A 17,418-nucleotide genomic window follows, 5' to 3' on the forward strand; every position below is an offset into this window, starting at 1 on the left:
CTCTTTAAAAGGGTGGATAATTGTTAATTTTATAAGAGTTCGTGACGCCACCTGTGGTATCTGGTGAGAAGCACCAGCGTTGCAGCAGTCCACTGAGGCTCGTGATAAGGCAGCTCAATGGTATAGCTCCCCACAGGTGGAGCTAGGTCTCAGGGCAGCGTATGCAGGGGGAATGCAGGACAGGCAAGACCCAGCTGGGTCAGAGCAAGAACGGGAACGGAAACGGTAGTCACTTCAGTACCTTTTACTGGTGTAAATTCAGGCACATCCCGGAGCACTGTAGGATGAAGGGTGCATATCAGGATCCTCCCCAATGAGCAGGTGTAGGGCCTCCTGTTTATTGCTTCTGCATAGTAAGTTTCTGACCTGCCTGGAGCTAGGCCTAACTTTGTCTCTGTCCTGCGCTGGCTGACCTTGTGGTAGGGCCTTCTCTTGGAGTTAACGCTCCTAGCATGCGGGGCCTAAGCGTCTCCTGGCTCTGTTACGTATCAGCACCTTAGCGATCCTGGGACTTGTAGTTCTCCAGGGATTCCGGTTATACCTTACTGGGTCACAGAGATCCTGGTAAGCTCGGATCCGGTGTCCGGTAAATGCTTCGGGGTGAGCTGGTTAAGCTCCTCTGCCCCTTATGTACTAACTCGCCACTCGCCTTCGGCCTACTCGGGCCCTCACTAGGCTATACTCACTAACGGCAGCTTGCCGCGGTTCACCGATCTTATGGCGCCGGCACACCTTAAGCTATAACTGGGCTCCCTGAATCTAGCTAGCAGGAGCCTCGTGCTCCACTGCTGAACTATTAACTGAGCTCTCTAGACTAGACTGAGCTCCACTGCAGACTGACCTCTCTTAGGCTTCTCTACTGCAGGAACTCTTCAGAGGAACTGAACTGCCTAGCTCCACCTTCCCTATTTATATCCCTAATGGGCTCCCTCTGGTGGTCTGAGGTGGAAGGTGGAGATGTGTGAATGTTTATGGGGGCCTCTTTTGGAGGGTTCCATCAATGTGCTCTTCTAGCATCTGTGATACCAAGAGCAGCGGGGCGTCACAGATGCTATTGACAATGAGGTTAGGTTCCGCCTTCCTGGACAGAGACGGAGTACTGGAAGCACGTCAACAACTGCATCCTCAACCACAACCTCTGACCACAAGTCGTAGTGGCTCTTCAGGTCGCATGGGCTCTAAGCCTTGCATAGCCTGGGCATTTTTTCAGATCGATAAGCATGACCCAACTCGTGTTATCTGTAATATTTGTCACCAAAAGCTAAGTAGAGGCCAAAAAATCCATAGATTGAGTACTTCATGCATGTACCGTCACATGGATATGAAGCATAAGTTGCAGTGGGAAGCTCACTGTGCTACAATGCGGCCTAGCGGGCCGGGCCAACCACTGTCTGCCCCATCTTGTGCATCCGCAGCCTCTTCATGCTCTGTGACTGGGGGGACAGCAGTCACACATGTTTTTGGACGCAGACCTGCCACCTTTTTATCCGCAACACCCAGTGTGATTGGCAGGTCATCATTTCATTGGGAAGTGGAAACACCTGCTGGTGTTGAGCGCTCTCCGACATAGAGAGCACCACCTTTGGATCAAGGCAACCTAACATGTCCGCCTGCATCTTCCTCACAGACACCCTACTCAACCCCGTCTAAGCACAACAGCCAGTCCTCGGTCCCTCAGGTGTGGAAAAGTAAAAGAACATTTCCTCCTAGCCATGACAAAGCTAAGAGGTTGAAATTCACCATCTGCAAGCTGTTGGCTACAGAAATGCTGCCTTTCCGCCTGGAGGACACAGAGGATTTTCGAGACCTTATGTCCGTTGCAGTGCCCCAGTACCAGATGCCCAGTCGACACTACTTCTCAAAGAAAGGTGTGCCTGCACTCCACCAGCATGTCGCACACAACATCATCGCTTCTTTGAGAAGCTCTGTGTGTGACAGGGTGCATTTCACCACAGACTCTTGGACGAGTAGGCATGGACAGGAGCGTTACATGTCGCTGACTGGGCACTGGGTAACTATGGTGACAGCAGGACAAGGGGCTGCTGTCCAAGTCTTACCGTCCCCACAAGTTGTGCGTCAATCCTCTTTATCTCGAAGTTCCTCCAGTGCTTCTGCCTCCTCAACCTCCTCTCGGTCCTCCACCTGCACCCAAAGCCTGTCTGGTAATGCCACCTGCTTTCTAACTGCGCAGAAAGAATCCTGCACACCTCCTTACTATGCTGGCAGCAGGGCTCAACGGCATCAGTGTTTACTTTGAAATGTCTGGGAAATGTGAGTCACACAGCTGAGGAGTTGTGGTCAGATCTGGAGACCCAGTTTCATGAATGGTTGTCTCCACTGGAACTGCAACCAAGGAAGGCCGTGTGCGACAATGCTGCAAACCTGGGTGCGGCCCTTCACCGGGGCAATGTCACACACGTGCCTTGTATGGCTCATGTGTTGAACCTGGTTGTCCATAAATTTTTAGCCCACTATCCCGGACTAGATGGCCTTCTGCAGACGGCACGGTCGTTGTGTGTTCACTTCCGCCGTTCGCATCCCGCAGCTCAACGACTTACATCTCTACAGAAGTCGTTGGGCCTGCCAGTTCACCGAATTAAATGCGATGTGCCGACACGGTGGAATTCAACTCTGCACATGTTGCAGCGACTGTGGCAGCACCGACAAGCCCTGGTGCAATACGTTCTGACGTATAGCCTGGGCCAACGAGATCCAGAGGTGGGGCAAATCATGCTGCAGGAGTGGTCTCAGATCAGGGACCTATGAAGTTGACGCGCCCATTGGGCCGTGGGGTACCCGGAGCCGGGCCGGTAGACGCTGGGTGTTGTAGTCACTGTGGCGGTGACCCGGTCCTTGACCCAGGGCGGTCAATCCATGGGTAATTTGTATATATGGGTTTTATAATGTCCGACTACGCCACCTCTGGAGTGCGCAAAAGGGGCTGCAGCTGAGGAACAGTCCTCTGAAGCTGGTGGTTTTGCAGCAATGGTATTATTACTCCCCACAGGAAGAGTGTAGCTTCAGGGCAGAGTGGGTGGATGATGTTGGTTGTAGTCCAGGGAGTCAGTAATGACCCCCAGATAGCTCTGGAGTACTTAGCAGGACCTCCTTCTGTGTGTCCTTTCTCTGGCCTTCTCCCTGCACCTCACACCCAGTGACACTTATATCCGATATCCTCGGGCCTTGGCGGTCGACGTGTGTTCCGTCCCCTGGGTCCTATGTGGCTACCTTCTTAGTGAGACTGGCGTGGACTTTGACCTGCAGTACATGAAATGCTGCAGCCTCCGGTTTCTAGTTGAGCCTTGCTGTTTCTCCGCTAGTTGAAGGACTGGTTCCCCTTATCTGGCCTGACCCCTCTACCTCCTGGTAGCAGCGGGAGTACGGGTGGCCTTCTGCACTGCCCGTACCCCTAGGGTCCCTTCGGTTCCTGGAGCCTTCCTGCTCCCACTCCTCTCTTCTCTCCTTCAGTCCTGGGCCTCCCAGGCTAGGCCCGCCTCCGGAGCAGAGCTCATGCAGACCCTGTGCTCCTGTCACTTTTCCTCCTCTGACTGGCTTGCTCTTTCTAAGATGGCTTCCTATTTATACTCTCCCTGTCATGTGCTCCCCTAAGCTGCTCCCCTAAGCACCCACTACATAGGACCCTCCGGCCAGCTTGGGACCTGGGACTGTGCTCTCCCTTAGGAGTAATCTCGCCCTACCCCCACTGCGGGTATATGTTGGATGCAGGTGTTAGGGTCCCGAGCCATACGCCTTCCTTACCTGAGGGTGAGATACCACACCTCTGGGTGAGATGCAGTAACTCTGTGGAGACTGAACACTCAGGGGCGCCACAAATCCTTCTGCACAGTTTTGAAATGGCGACGAAGATGTTTAGTGCTGACGACGATGCCATTATCAGCATGATTATTCTGGTGATTTACATGCTGGAGCACACATTAAACCGAATTCAGAGTCAGGTGGTGGGACAAGAGGAGGTGGAGGAAGTAGAGGAGGAGTCGTATGCGGAAGGGATAACATCTCCAAGGTCCAGACGGTCGGCAGCACCAAGGCGGCAGGCATGGTAGGGTGTGAGAGAGGGATTAACCAGGGCGCATGGTTGCAGCCAAACTGTTGAGGAAGGTGCAGGAGCCGAGGAAGAAATGGATGACGAACTGGCGATGGGCATGGAAGACTCATCAGATGAGGGAGACCTTGATCACATTTCTGTTGTGCGAGGTTGGGGGGGAGAGGGCAGAGGAAGGAAGCATGATTCTTACTTCTCTACCAACACAACAAGGACTTGGTCCTCCTGGATGCGCAAGACACATGAGTGCCTTCTTGCTGCACTACCTGCAACATGTCCCTCGGATTGTCAGAATTCGAAGTAATCCCGACTACTGGGTTGCCACACTCTTAGATCCCCGGTACAAAAGTAAATTTGCCGAAATAATTCCTGCCATAAAAAGGGATTTACGCATGCAGGAGTTTTCTGCAGAGGCTGTTGCAGAATCTTACATGTTCTATTCCACAAAACACCAGTGGTGCACGTAGTGAATCTCACAGTTCTAACTTGCCAACCTTGGGACTGTCGAGTCTTCATCACTCAACCGTAACAGTAACACAGTATCTGCTGGTAACAGCAATTTTGTGGAATTGTTTCACCACTTTTTTAGACCATCCTTTGCAAGGCCAGAGGAGACAAGAAATCTGACTCATAGTCAACGCCTAGAGAGGATGGTACAGGAGTATCTCCAAGTGAACATCGAAGCCATGACTGTGACACTGGACCCTTGCTCATTTTGGTATTCCAATCTGGAAAAATGGCCGGAGCTCGCCACTCACACCTTGGAGATCTTGTCATGCCCTGCAGCCAGCGTTCTCTCTGAACGTGTGTTCAGCGCTGCTGGTGGTTTGCTGACAGATAAGCGCACGCGGCTGTCCACTGAGAATGTAGACAGACTCACGTTCATAAAGATGAACAAATCATGGATTCGCAAGGACTTTTCTACCCCTGTGTCATCCTGGGGAGACTAAAAGCTTGAGGATTTCGTAAAATCACCTCACCAACCGTTTTAAGCAACTGTGGGGCAATTGATGCCACTTAACCCTAGAACGCATGACCATAAAAATCTACACTTTCACATACCTGGGACCTTTTAGGCCCGTGTGCAAATAACATGGAATAACTCAAACTCAAATGACAAACAACTATATACATGTAGAATACCTAGAGTTTCAAAATTCTAACTAAAGTAATCTTGCAGAAAATAGAAAACAATTAACAGGGCGGGCCGGAGAGGCCCCAGGTATGTGTTTTAGGGTTAAGTGGTGTCTGTGCCACAATTTTGGGAAAAAATGGAGACTCTTTTTGGAGTCCCCTTGCTGTGTCTTACGTGACGTTGGCATCGTCAATTCCAGGTGGGTTGGGTCGCTCCCCCCCCCCCTTTTAACTGTAAGAAACTACATACACTATGGCTTGGGGTAACACAGATGGTTGAGTCTGAAGAGCTGTTTACTCAGAGGTCTGCTCCAAAGCTTCAGTGTCTGCTAGTCAGCGTAGAATTTTTAACTGCATCTAGCCTAGGCAATACTTTTGACGTAGTAACCCAGCTGCGAATCAAGCTGCACCACCTGTGTATCTAATAAGAATTTTTAAATGCATCTTGCCTAGGCAGACTGTGGGGACCCCCAACCAAACCCAGATGCTCAGCCCCCCTACAGGCCCTTTTCCTTGACAATACAATAATGTAACTCTTACAACTGGATGGGTGAGGAACGGTCACAGCTTTATTAACTCTTTATACTCATTCCATTAGAAAGGCATTTTATTTCTAAAATAATTCAGCTTGTTGCAGCATGCCCTGGGTCTCCACTCCGGCAACTTGGCCAACAAGTGTACCTCTCCGACATGTCCTTTCTATTTCCAGGCCACAGAGGATCCTGCGTACTCGTATGCAGGACTCTGACCCCCACCCATCACTCTTAACGCTTGTTCCACTCTGTCCTGGAGTCCTCACAGGAATATGTCCAGTCCAATATCCATTAAGTGAACACCGTCTGGCCGTATGAGGACTGCTTTATCTCCTTCCAGTTGTAGGTGTCGTATCACTACACCGCCTCTGTCTCTTCTAAATTTTGCCATCCGAATATTTATTACCCGCCTTGTCCGTTCGATGGCCGTGATGTCTCGCGCACCTTGCCATACCACTATCGGCACAATCTCTGACCATACTATAGCTAGTTTTGTGAAAAATTCTCTGAAGCGCTCAGTGTCTAGTTTCATTATTGCCATTAGTTATGTGCTCTTGTGATGACCTAGGTCGTTTCCCCCGCCTGTATAACTAAGATGACCAGACCTCTTGCCTCTCTCCCTACCTTGATTACCTCCATTAGTACCTGTGGCCATAGCAGGCCTCTAATACCTCTCCAGTTGAACTATGTGTTATGAAACTCTAACTTCCTACCGCCTGGGCGGACTTTCGCCCTTTTTTCTGCCCAATATATATACGAGTGGCCTATCACCCACACTGTTGGCTTAGCGTCACCTGAAAAAAGAAACATACCACGTTAGGATAACAAGTCCGGTCTTATGTATCTCGCCAAACACGTGGATCGCCATCTCCTATCCTCTGAACTTTTGTTTCTGACAGTCCTGCTCTTGCTGCTTCCGTGGCCGCGCCTATGTGGAATGAGTGTGTCCCGTAATCTTTGGGGTGGTTCCCTGCCGATGTTATGCATTTATTTAATATAGCTTGGAACTGGTATCTTGATAATGGCGTTCCATCAATGTGTGATAGGAAGAAATTACTTTGTGATCTGATGGTTAAATATGTTTTTACTATTGTTACCCGACTCAGTGTACCCTGCCCGCTGGAACCGTTTTCGATTGACGTATGCGTAGACGTATTGCATTATTGGCTATGACTACGTCCTGGTGTAATAAGCCTCCACTGGTGGTAATTTTGGATTGAGGGACTAATTCGCTTATGCATAGCGCCCCGAAAAAGGTGATCACAAATGCAGTAGACAGTAGTGTTGCTTCAAATTGTGAGTATCATGTTAATGGTGTTAGGGATATGATGTGAGAAATCAGTTTTAGTGACACGGGACGGGATGTCTACACTCCTGACTTGGCTGACCCCTTTTCCAACCTTTTATGGATTGTCTGATGATGAATCTTTGTCACATCTCCCCAATTCAGAAGTTGGAAGTGAAATGCTACTCCCGTCAGACACCGCTGCGCTGACGCCCCTGATATGCCCCTCATCATTAGCTGGTGGAGAAATTCTTTGGTGACTTGTGATCTGGCTTGTTCATAGTGGTCAACCCGTCTGCCTGCTACTAGTCATGTCCACTCTTCCCATGCCTTACCGTATGCATGCCACGTCGACGGGACAACTGATGCTCTGATTAATGGCATCAACTATTCGCCACTAGATCCCATAGGGAGGGTGGGCAACTGATGCCCGATGGGTGGGCGTTGGGGAAGAGCTCTGTGAAAATCTGCCAATTGAATTGTTATAAAGCGTTAGCAGCAGCTTTACACCCCTCAGCATAGTGGCTAGCGCGGACCCATACATTGTGTTTTAGGCACAGGAATTCTAGCCGGCGTAGTAGGCCTAGCACTGGGAGAGATGATGATGCCATCTTATTAATGCAATGCGCTAGGCTGGTGTTTTTTGTTATGAAGCGTATATTTTTGTTAGCCAGGCGCGCGCCCCATATTTCTATTGCTACCACTTTTGGTAAGAAAAATTATTTTCAGGGCTAGATGCAGCTAAAAATTATTATTAATTTCAAAGCTGGTGGAGCTTGGTATAGATGGCCTAATACAATGAATACCACACACTGCAACAAGCCGAAATATTTTTTCAGAGCTAGATGCAGAAAAAAATTATATTGAATTTGCAACCTGATGGAGGTCAGTATAGATGGACTAATAGACCAAGTCCCACACACTGCTAGAAGCCAAAATATTTTTGCAGAGCTAGATGCAGATAAAAATTATTTTTTATTTGCAACCTGGTGGAGGTTAGTATAGATGGACGAATAGACCAAGTCCCACACACTGCTAGAAGCCTAAATATTTTTTCACAGCTAGATGCAGAAAAAAATTAAATTGAATTTGCAACCTGATGGAGGTCAGTATAGATGGACTAAAAGACCAAGTCCCACACACTGCTAGAAGCCCAAATATTTTTTCAGAGCTAGATGCAGAAAAAAATTATATTGAATTTGCAACCTGATGGAGGTGAGTATAGATGGACTAATAGAACAAGTCCCACACACTGCTAGAAGCCAAAATATTTTTTCAGAGCTAGATGCAGAAAAAAATTATATTGAATTTACAACCTGATGGAGGTCAGTATAGATGGACAAATAGAACATGTCCCACACACTGCTAGAAACTGAAATATTTTTTTCAGAGCTAGATGCAGAAAAAAATTATATTGAAATTGCAACCTGATGGAGGTCAGTATAGATGGACGAATAGAGCAAGTCCCACACACTGATAGAAAAAGAAATATTTTTCCAGAGCTAGATGCAGATAAAAATTATTTTTAATTTGCAACCTGGTGGAGGTTAGTATAGATGGACGAATAGACCAACTCCCACACACTGCTAGAAGCCCAAATATTTTTTCAGAGCTAGATGCAGAAAAAAATTATGTTGAATTTGCAACCTGATGGAGGTCAGTATAGATGGACTAATAGACCAAGTCCCACGCACTGCTAGAAGCCCAAATATTTTTTCAGAGCTAGATCAAGAAAAAAATTATATTGAATTTGCAACTTGATGGAGGTGAGTGTAGATGGACTAATAGACCAAGTCCCACACACTGCTAGAAGCCGAAATATTTTTTAGAGCTAGATGCAGAAAAAATTATATTGAATTTGCAACCTGATGGAGGTCAGTATAGATGGACTAATAGAACAAGCCCCACACACCTAGAAGCCCAAATATTTTTTCAGAGCTAGATGCAGATAAAAATTATTTTTAATTTGCAAACTGGTGGAGGTTAGTATAGATGGAGTAATAGACCAAGTCCCACACACTGCTAGAAGCCAAAATGTTTTTTCAGAGCTAGATGCAGAAAAAAATTATATTGAATTTGCAACCTGATGGAGGTCAGTATAGATGGACTAACTGACCAAGTCCTACACACTGCTAGAGCAAAAATATTTTTTCAGAGCTAGATGCAGAAAAAAATTATATTGAATTTGCAACCTGATGGAGGTCAGTATAGATGGACTAAAAGAACAAGTCCCACACACTGCTAGAAGCCAAAATATTTTTTCACAGCTAGATGCAGAAAAAAATTATATTGAATTTGCAAGCTGATGGAGGTCAGTATAGATGGACTAATAGACCAAGTCCCACACACTGCTAAAAGCCCAAATATTTTTTCAGAGCTAGATACAGATAAAAATTATTTTTAATTTGCAACCTGGTGGAGGTTAGTATAGATGGACTAATAGACCAAGTCCCACACACTGCTAGAAGCCGAAATATTTTTTCAGAGCTAGATGGAGAAAAAAATTATATTGAATTTTGCAACCTGAAGGAGGTCAGTATAGATGGACTAATAGACCAATTCCCACACACTGCTAGAAGCCGAAATATTTTTTCAGAGCTAGATGCAGAAAAAAATTATACTGAATTTGCAACCTGATGGAGGTTAGTTTAGATGGACTAATAGAACAAGTCCCACACTGCTTGAAACTGAAATATTTATTCAGAGCTAGATGCAGAAAAAAATTATATTGAATTTGCAACCTAATGGAGGTCAGTATAGATATACTAATAGACCAAGTCCCACACACTGCTAGAAGCCGAAATATTTTTTCAGATCTAGATGCAGAAAAAAATTATATTGAATTTGCAACCTAGTGGAGGTTAGTATAGATGGACTAATAGAATGATGCTATGCCCAAAAGGTTTTACTTCAGTAGGTGCAGTAAAAAAATTGGTGTTCTATACACAGGTGGTGTAGCTTGCAACACAGATAGGCTACTCCACTGACTAACACACTCTGCAATAGGCCAAAAAGGATTTGCTTTGCTAGATTTAGCCAAATGCTGTGAAAAAAACTTGCACAGCACTGGCACAGACCTGCCTGGCAAAAACTGATAGGAACTGATGTAACCTAGTCCTGAAAAGGACTGCAATTACAATTAGTCTTTACTCCCAACCTTTCTATTTAAGAGCACAGACCTGCGTGATAAAAGTCGTAGGAAATGATGTAACCTATTCCTTAAAAGGACTGCAATCACAACTCTTCCCTGCTACCAAGCTATCTGTAGATTTGTGCAAAAATTGGCTTGAAATTAACAAGGTATAGCGCACACAGCAACAGCGGTGCCGTCTAACACGCAGCTGCAGCAGTGAGAAAATGGTGGCGACGGGGAAAATGGCTGGGTCTTATAGGGCAAGGACATGTGACATACACTGCCAATGACACATGCCCTTGCTTGTGTGAAAAAAAGCAATTCGCTCCGTGTATGCGCTGCTGATAGGCTGACAGATTGCACCTCCCCACTGTAAATGCGGGAAAGAGAAAAAAAAATGGTGATCTTCATTATTCCTACAGAGTTCCATCCCCTGCCCCTCCCCCGCCCCACTGTACACTCAAACTGCGTATTAACATTAATTTTCAGCATTACTGAGAAAATATCCAGTTATGATTTTGGTGCACGAACAGTTATCGAACATAACCTCGAACAGCCGAATTTTTTTCAAATCGTTCGTGTTCGCCGAACTGCTCGAACACCGCCCAAAACAGCTCGAATTTGAGATTGGCGAACAGTTCGAGTCGAACACCGCTCATCTCTAGTCAACAGAGCCACCTGCCTACCCGCAAAAAGCGGAACAAGGCAGAGGGGAAGGAGGAAGTCGCCAATGCAACTGGGGAACTGCCAGCACCTCGGAAGGCAAGGTTTGTATGGCCAAAATGAGGCAAAACTTTTTCAGCACGCCACAACATTGGGCACCAATATTTGGTATGATCCGTGTTTGCAGGAAAGTGCATTGCAACAACTTATCCCGCAACAATCCACACATCTCCACATACTAAGTGATCGGTCTGTCCCATTTAACTTCTGGGTCTCTAAATTGGACACATGGTCTGGGCTTGCCCTTTATGCCTTTGAGGTGCTGGCCTGCCCTGCGGCATGAGTGCTGTTGGAACATGTGTTTAGCACAGCAGAACGTTTCAACACAGACAGCGGCATCCGCCTGTCCACAGCCAACTTGGGGTAGCTAACATTCATTAAAATGAACAAGGAGTGAATCCCACAATACTTGTCCATACCTTTGGCAGACTAGACAACTATACACCCCGCACCCAGGCAGTGTTCAACTCTATTTGCTATTCATTTAATTTGGGTGCCTCCCCCCAAAAAATCAAAAAAAGACTGTTGGCTACATCCTCCTCTGCCTCTTCCACCTACACCGCCACATCCATCTCCTCCTCCAGTTGGACCTTCACCCCCTGGTTCTATCCTCTTAGGCTTTTTTGGCTTACTTTATGTTCTTTTAAGTTAGTTCCCTAAAAAAACAACCCCCACCTCTGGAAACCTCCCAGAAAATAACAAAAAAAAAATCGCAAAAAGAGTAAAAATTACTCCTCCTTTGCCTCTTCCACCTACACCGCCATGTCTTCCTTCACTTCCACTTTGACCTACAACTTCTTGTTATAGATTACTATTTTTAGCTTTGTTAATTCTAGGTTGTTTTAAGTCAGTTCCATAAAATAAATACATAAATAAATAAATAAAAACACTAAAAAAGAAAAAAATACACTAAAAAACAACAAAACCAATGCTGAATTACTCCTCCCTTGCCTCTTCCACCTACACTGCCGCCGTCACCTCCTCCTCCACTTGGACCTCCGCCTCCTGGTTCTACATTGCTATTTTTAGTTTTGTTATTTCTAGCTTGTTTTAAATTAGTTCCAAAAAAATAAATAAATAAAAAAATACTAAAAAAAAAGAAAAAAAATGACAAAAAATGGAATAAACCACATAAAGTGTTGAATTACTCATCCCTTGTTTTAAGTCAAATACCTAAAAAAAAAACAGAAAAAAAAGAAGAAGAAAAAAACAGAAAAAAAAAGAGAAAAAAAAGAAAACAGTTTTTAATTAATCCTCCCTTTCCATTTCCACCTACAGTGCTGCGTCCACCTCCACCTCTTCCACCTACTACACCTCATCCTCCACTTGGGCCTCTTCCTCCTAGTTCAAGATTATTATTTTTTATTTCTGCTCTGCTTAGCATACTGTGCACAGTCTTCCAAAAAGACTCTGTATGTACTCTGCACCCATGTCTGTGATAGTGCTGTGCATACCCAAAAGTTTTTTTAATCTGCAACTGTGTCTGTGGGAGACATGTTCATCAAAATAAATGCACCCATGTCTTATGCACCCATGTCTGTGATAGTACTAAGCGTAAAAGCATTTTTTTCTTATCTGCAACCTTGTTTGTGTGAGTACTTTATCTAAAAAACACTTAAAAAATTAGGACAGCATCAAATAAGGGACGTTGATATGGCCATCAAGTTCTTGCTTTTTGCCATCTTGTTGTGTTTCTTCTTGTTTCAGATCAGTATCATCTGCTGAAAATGACTGTTCACTCTGTTCACATACATCTCTTCCACAGTCCACAACATGCTAACTTCTTCTCATGCTTTGGTTTAACGATTCATAAGATATGTAATGTGCACTCTGTTAGGATCTTGCTTTGCTCACCGGTTCGAGCAGTTGTCACTTGATCACTCATATGCGATTTACAGACTTGTGGTCATGTGACGACTGACGTCTCCTTCTGCTTCTAACATTTTTCTAATTTTCAATTGACAGAAGCAGAAAGAGATGTTAGTCGTAACATGGCCACAAGTCTGCAAATTGCATGCGAGAAATCATGGGACGATTGCTTGAACTGGTGAGCAAAACAGAATTCTAACTGAGCGCATATTACACACCTTGTCAATGTGCAGAATTACAAACACAGGGAGACACCTGTAATCTGGGACAGCAAAGCAGGAAGAAGCTGCAGGGGACCAGCCTCTTGAAGGGAATCTGTTAGCAGGTTTTTGCTATGTAAGCTGCAGATAGCATGCTGTAAGGGTTAAAACACAGACTTAAGCATTGCCTCTCTTATCAAGCTTAAGGTTTTGTTTGCCTTCAATGATTGTTTTAACATCAGTAGCTTATCATTGCTGTGACTCAGGGGCTCCAATGCCCTCTCCTGTGACAGGCAGTTCGGAATCTATGGACATTATATATACAGATCCTGATGTGGCAGGGGTTAGCTTTTCAGCTCTGCTTCATTGCTAAATCTTAAAGCTTTGATTGTGTGAGAAAGGCTGCAAACAGTAATCTAAGGGATACATCATTGGATTCAGCTTATCTTTGCCTACATTATGATGTCTGTTCTCAGATGAGATAGCAGAAAACTGATGACAGATTACCTTTAAACTAGTCATCATTCTCTCTTGATCTGTGGACAGAAATTAAAAGGGTGGTCCAAAACAAATGTAACATACCTGGCGGCGTCCTTGCATAGTGGTCCATCTCCCACTGTGCAAGAACGCGCACTTGATCTCCAGTCCAGACTGCCACTCTGGCTTCTTTCCATGTTGTCTGCTTTGCTTTGCTCTTGCTGCTTAGGGCGACGCCCGCTGAACTTCCTGTTTCTTCTAGCTGCTGCTGACACTCCCCTGATGCGTCCTCAGCCTATTGCTGTCTGTCACCTGGTATTTAACCCAGCTCCTCCTTGGAATCCTTGCCTGAGCATCTTGTTCTGTCAGTTGGCTTCTGGTCGCTGACATGCCAGGTCCTGTCTATGTTTACTGCCTATGGGTATCAGTTCCCGTGTCTGAACTGTGTCCTGTCTGTGCACTCTAGCCTGTTGTCTGTCCGCCTTTCTGGAGGCTTTATTTCCAGACCAGTATAAACACGCTCTTAGCCTGTTCGTCTTGCCCTCTGGGGGCCGCATACCCAGACTGACTCCTGTATTTGTTGCAGTACAGTTCCTGTCTGAACTGTCTCCTAACCTGCTTCCTGTTTCTTTCTATGTCCGTACCTTCCCTTTCTCCTACTTTGTCTCAACCAGCACTTGGCTTTGCCTTGGCTCGTTCCTGTATTTTGTTGCAGTTCCTGTCTGAACTGTCTCCTTACCTTTTACCTGTTTTGTCTCTATGTCTGTCCGTTCCCTTTTCCTGCGTTGTCTGAACCTGCACCTAACTCCTTCTCATTGTCGCTGTACTTCCGTTTGTGAGTTGGAGTCCTCTCGCTACTTCTTTGCAAGTATCTAGTGTGTATCTGGTTCTGCCTTTCTTTCTGTTCTGTGTGAACAGAGCCCTATCCCCTTTGCTTTGTCTTTCTTTACCCTTTTGGAGATTTATCTCAGCCCTGTCCACCGCGTCTGCGGTTTCGCTCTGCTCAGCCTTGTCCACCGCGTCTGCGGTTTCGCTCTGCTCAGCCTTGTCCACCACGTCTGCGGTTTCGCTCTTCCCTGCCTTGTCCACCGCGTCTGCGGTTTCGCTCTGCTCAGCCTTGTCCACCGCGTCTGCGGTTTCGCTCTGCTCAGCCTTGTCCACCGTGTCTGCGGTTTCGCTCTGCTCAGCCCTGTCCACCGTGTCTGCGGTTTCGCTCTGCTCAGCCTTGTCCACCGCGTCTGCGGTTTCGCTCTGCTCAGCCTTGTCCACCGCGTCTGCGGTTTCGCTCTGCTCAGCCTTGTCCACCACGTCTGCGGTTTCGCTCTTCTCTGCCTTGTCCACCGCGTCTGCGGTTTCGCTCTGCTCAGCCTTGTCCACCGCGTCTGCGGTTTCGCTCTGCTCAGCCTTGTCCACCGCGTCTGTGGTTTCGCTCTGCTCAGCCTTGTCCACTGCGTCTGCGGTGTCGCTCTGTTCAGCCTTGCCCACCGTGTCTGCAGTTTCGCTCTGCTCAGCCTTGTCCACCGCGTCTGCGGTTTCGCTTTGCTCAGCCTTGTCCACCGCGTCTGCGGTTTCGCTTTGCTCAGCCTTGTCCACCGCGTCTGTGGTTTTGCTCTGCTCAGCCTTGTCTACCGCGTCTGCGGTTTTACTCTGCTGTGCCTTGTGTACCGCGTCTGCGGTTTCGCTCTGCTCAGCCTTGTCTACCGCGTCTGCGGTTTCGCTCTGTTCAGCCCTGTCTACCGCGTCTGTGGTTTCGCTCTGCTCAGCCTTGACTACCGCACCTGCGGTTTCGCTTTACTCTGATTACCGCATCTGCGGCTCTGAACTCGTCTCCCAGTCTGTACTGGACCCTACCCAGCCTGCGCTCTAGCCTGCCTGTTCCTGTATTCCCCTGTGTGGGTCAACAGCCGTGTCCGGAGTCTGACCTGCAGTAGACTCTGGTCCCTCTGCTCGGTTCCTCCCTGGTGCACTGGCGTTGTATGCTGTCGTGTGACCTTGGTCGGATCGAGCAGATACTTAGTTACGCTCCTCCAGGCACTCTCCGGTTCATGGCACAGTGGAACCACTAAACACGCACACGCCAGTCAGTCCGGGAGTGTGCATTACAGCATGCTCAGGCCATGGTTCCCGTTGAGCCCCACGGCCTTCGCCCTCTGAGTCCTTTTTCAGCAAATACTTGCATCTGGAAGAAATGTATTTATTTATTTTTTTTTGCTACAAGCTGAGTTCCAGGCGAAATACGCACCCGTCCAGATGGAGCTTTCTTCACTTGTTCCTATGGATCCACCACGGTACTATGGGGATCCAAGACTGAGTCGTGCGTTTGTGGAGCGATGCATGCTGCACTTCAAGTTCTACCCTCTTTGTTTTCCCACCGATCAGGTTAAGGTGGGATTCATGATGTCTTACTTAGCGGGTGATGCCTTGAAGTGGATCACCCCCCTATGGGATGCACAGGATCCTATCGTCCTGGACATAATGCCCTTCCTGGTGGCCTTTCTAATGGTCTTCGATGACCCTAACCCAGAGGCTCTTGCTGAAGCTTCACTTTACAATATCCCGGAGCAGCCCCGATGGGTAATGTGGGTGGGTAGCGCACTGGTCCTCCTGCCCGATGAGAGTACTGCCCACCCAGAATCCACACAGGATGACTATGCTCTCCGGAATACTTCTCTCAACCTCAAGAGGCAGTCCAGACGTGCTAGGCGTAGAGGCAAGACGTCACGCCAGGGTCTGTCCTCCCAAAGACCTCCTGACCCCAACCTTGAAGTCCCTGCTGAAGCTTCACTTCCCAGGATCCCAGAGCAGCCCCAACGGGTAATGTGCGTGGGTAGTTCACCAGTTCTCCTGCCCGAAGACACTTCTGCCCACCCAGAATCCACACAGGATGACTTCCTGCACCCGGTATCTGAAACTTCACCCACTTTAACCGGTGAGCCTGTCCAAGGGTACTCCGAAGCCATGATTACCTCCGAGTCCGTGCACCTCTACAACCTGGCAGAGGACCCCCTGTTGCCTCCTGAATCCTCCGGGATACCACTTGATGACAAATGGAGAGAGACTTCCCTACACCCGGTACCCGATACCTCGCCCGCTTCGTCCAGTGAGTCCAACCAAGTGTACTCCAAAGCAGAGGTTACCCCCGAGTCTCTACACCCCTACGACCAGGCGGAGGACCTCCAGTTGTCTCCTGAACACTTCGGGGTGCTACCTGGTAGCGAATGGACAGAGACTTTCCTATACTCTGCACCTAATACCTCGCCCGCTTCATCCAGTGAGTCCGACCTAGTGTACTCTGAAGCAGAGGTTACCCCCGAGTCTCTACACCCCTCCGACCAGGCGGAGGACCTCCAGTTGTCTCCTGAACCCTTCGGGGTGCTACCTGGTAGCGAATGGACAGAGACTTTCCTATACTCTGCACCTGATACCTCGCCTGCTTCATCCAGTGAGTCCGACCTAGTGTAGTCCAAAGCAGAGTTTACCCCCGAGTCTCTACACCCCTCCGACCAGGCGGAGGACCTCCAGTTGTCTCCTGAACCCTTTGGGGTGCTACCTGGTAGCGAATGGACAGAGACTTTCCTATACTCGGTACCTGATGCCTCGCCCGCTTCGTCCAGTGAGTCCGACCTAGTGTGCTCCAAAGCAGAGGTTACCCCCAAGTTTCTACACCCCTCCGACCAGGCGGAGGACCTCCAGTTGTCTCCTGAAACCTTCAGGGTGCTACCTGGTAGCGAATGGACAGAGACTTTCCTAGACTCGGTACCTGATGCCTCGCCCGCTTCGTCCAGTGAGTCCGACCTAGTGTACTCCAAAGCAGAGGTTACCCCCGAGTCTCTACACCCCTCCGACCTGGCGTAGGACCTCCAGTTGTCTCCTGAACCCTTCGGGGTGCTACCTGGTAGCGAATGGACAGAGACTTTCCTATGCTCTGTAACTGATGCCTCGCCTGCTTTGTCCAGTGAGTCCAACCTAGTGTACTCCGAAGCAGAGGTTATCCCTGAGTC

This window comes from Phyllobates terribilis, unplaced genomic scaffold (assembly GCF_046119375.1).
Source record: "Phyllobates terribilis strain yellow unplaced genomic scaffold, ASM4611937v1 Scaffold_5__5_contigs__length_657084704, whole genome shotgun sequence".
Classification (NCBI taxonomy): Eukaryota; Metazoa; Chordata; class Amphibia; order Anura; family Dendrobatidae; genus Phyllobates; species Phyllobates terribilis.